Here is a 3027-nt window from a genome sequence, read left to right on the forward strand (position 1 = left end):
GCAGATGAGAGTTGATGATGACGACGATGTGCAATGCTCAGCGCGAGAGTGCGCTGCTGTTTAACATAAGGCTCGATGGGCTGTGGCGACGGCATTGTGCTCTGGTGCAGCGGCCAGCGAAGCTGATCTGTTTCCGCCGTGGGGTACAAACCTAGTAGCGGCAATGAAAGGTTTGGCCAGGGTCTCCCTCAATGTCACCCTCCCATTGGCTGCAGCTTGCGCGACGTTCCTCCGAAGTAACCCGAGCTAACCTGAGTGACTCTGAGGCTTCACACACGATTCTTTGTTGGGACGTTGCCACCTCTATTTTTACAACGCCTGCCGAATGAGGCCGATCCGACCATCCAAGCCCTCTCCTTAGCTCTTTTCGTACCCTCCCCGTCAGCTTGCTTTCGCGCCTGCTGTGTGTCTGGGGGGGAGAGTCCCATCTTAGGGGCACCTGATGACGGACAGCGAACGAAGACAATTTTTTTAGCGTTCTTTCTTTTTTAGCGAGGCGACGCTCTGCATCTCTTGTGATCCTCATCAGTGCACTGCACCCTCGACAGACAGTTGGAAACACCATCGCCATCAACATCCTCTTCCGCTGCAGCTTTTAAGCAGCTTCGGCCACCGGCGTCGCTTTGTGGGCTCGGTGGCTGTGCCACGATGCAGTCGCTTAACCCGTTCTGCCTCGCCAGGCAGGTTAGTAAGCCATGTTGTCTTTACGCTAAGAAATCTAGTGATTACTTTTTGATATAGCTGCCGAGCCCGCAGTGCTGTCTTGCCATTGTCACTGAGTGTTCTGATGTCATTATTTCCTTGCTTTTGTTGTCCGGCGATATAGAGACTAACCTCGGCCCTGCCTCACTCGAAACTGTAGTTACGGAACTTAAAAAATTGTCCACCGGTCAGTCGACATTAATCGCGGAAGTTACAGACCTCAAAAACCAGTTACTAACAACAGACAACCTTATTTCTGATCGAAGCAGGTCGCATCAGCGCTCTTGAAAGTCATTACCAAACCATACAATCACTACGCACAGAAATAGAAGGCCTAAGCACTCACACCACACAGGCAACTCGCGAGCTCTGTGATCTCGAGGATCGCATATACGAAGCAGAAAACCAATCACGAAGAAACAACCTCATATTCTACAACATTCCGAACCCTGACCCATCTGAAACGTGGGCCGATTCTGAAGAGCTACTAATTCGCCATTGCTCCGAATTTTTGGACATCACCCTCAACCCCAAAACAAAAAATTACGAGGAACTTTAGCGGCTAAAGTGCTGAAAGGCGAAAGCCTGAGTGCTGCATTCTGCTACGTGATTCTTTACTGCACATATTGTTGGTGCATTAATTAACTGCCAATTAATGACGCTTAAGCTTCGCCTTTAGAAGTGGAACGCGACAGCGTGTTGTAGCGCTGCCACAGAGTCCAAGGAACGCCACCACCCGTTCGGCGCGATGCGCTTTGAACGCAACGCTTTTTGAGGAAAGGAAATGGGGCTGTAATTCTCTGTCATCATCTCGGTGGACACCTGAGCCGCACCGTACAGGAAGGGAGGAAGTGTGAGTGAAAGAAGAAAGAGGGGCCGTAATGAAGAAAATGAAAATTGTATTTGAGGAAAGGAAATTACGCATTAACTGTCTCGCATATCTGAGTAGACACTAGTCGAAAATTGTATTTGAGGAAAGGAAGTTGCGCAGTAACTGTCTCACATATTTCGGTGGACACCCGTCAAAATTCGCGCGCGGTGACGTCACGACAATTCGGACCAATCTGAAACGCGGACAATTACGCCTTGCTCGTCGGTAAATTGGTTTCTGAGGAAAGGAAATGTATCTGTCTCTCATATCTCGGTGGACACCTAAACCTCACCGTAACGGGAAGGGAGGAAGATGGGACTGAACGAAGATACCATATTCACTAGACGCACCTTTGTTCATTCCAAACCATCGTGCTGGCATGGCGGAGTGGAAGCGTGCTCGACTCGCACTCCGGAGACCGGGGTTCGATTCCCAAGCTCGGCCAGTTTCTTACTTGGCTTTATTTATTTATCTGGTCGGACTAGAAAGGTTAATTAGACTAATTAGTTATGTAAGCAATTAACTAAACTCAAACTTACTTGGAGCATCACTATACGACCCCTTTAATTGGTTGCATGGTTAGTAGCCAAAGTACAATTGGCCCCGATTGAAATTCGCGCACTGTGACGTGACGACCGTTTCGACCAACTGAAAAGCGTGACATTCTCTGTCGACAGCTCCTGCTTACAACGATGAGGCATTAAAGGCTTCCGCCTTAATAGACCGCACTCACCGTCTTGGGCGCCACGAACCTGATTTCTGCCGTCCGTTAATCGCCAAATTCTCACTTTTCAAAACGAAGGACGAAATTCTAGCTAATGTCCGCAAATTCAAGGACACTGACTACTCCGTCGGTGAAGATTTTTCACGCCGCGTTCGCAATGTGCGCAAACACCTTGTTACATCTGCCAAAAGCAAGACTAACCGTTTCTCTTTGCGATACAAAACCCTGTTCATCGGTTCCCGACGATATATTTTCGACGAACCATCGCAATCTGTAAAAGAGATACCATAGCGGTTGCTGCGCCGCCAGCTCCCAGCCGCTCATGTACCTGCCACCCCCCAGCCTAATCTCTCTTTTTCGGTTTGGTTTGGTTTATGGGGTTTAACGTCCCAAAGCGACTAAGGCTATGAGAGACGCCGTAGTGGAGGGCTCCGGAAATTTCGACCACCTGGGGTTCTTTAACGTGCACTGACATAGCACAGTACACGGGCCTCTAGAATTTCTCCTCCAAAGAAATTCTAGCCGCGCGGCCGGGATCGAACCCGCGTCTTTTGGTTCAGCAGCCGAGCACCATAACCGCTGAGCCACCGCGGCGGCTTATCTCTCTTTATCGGCGATTTTCACAAACATACAAAGTTTTCTTCCTAAACGCGAAATCATCTCTAATCTTGTGTGCTCATCTGCTAGTAACTTGCTGATACTTACCGAAACATGGCTCACTAATGGCATC

At 49.2% G+C, this 3027-nt stretch overlaps 1 pseudogene; it reads left to right on the forward strand.

Annotated features, from left to right (window-relative positions):
- Positions 1-633: 633 nt before the first annotated feature.
- On the forward strand, positions 634-2781 carry LOC149328457 (uncharacterized; annotated as a pseudogene).
- The last annotated feature ends 246 nt before the right edge of the window (positions 2782-3027 follow it).

Source organism: Amblyomma mixtum, chromosome 9, assembly GCF_055824585.1.
Source record: "Amblyomma mixtum isolate Tamu chromosome 9, ASM5582458v1, whole genome shotgun sequence".
NCBI lineage: Eukaryota > Metazoa > Arthropoda > Arachnida > Ixodida > Ixodidae > Amblyomma > Amblyomma mixtum.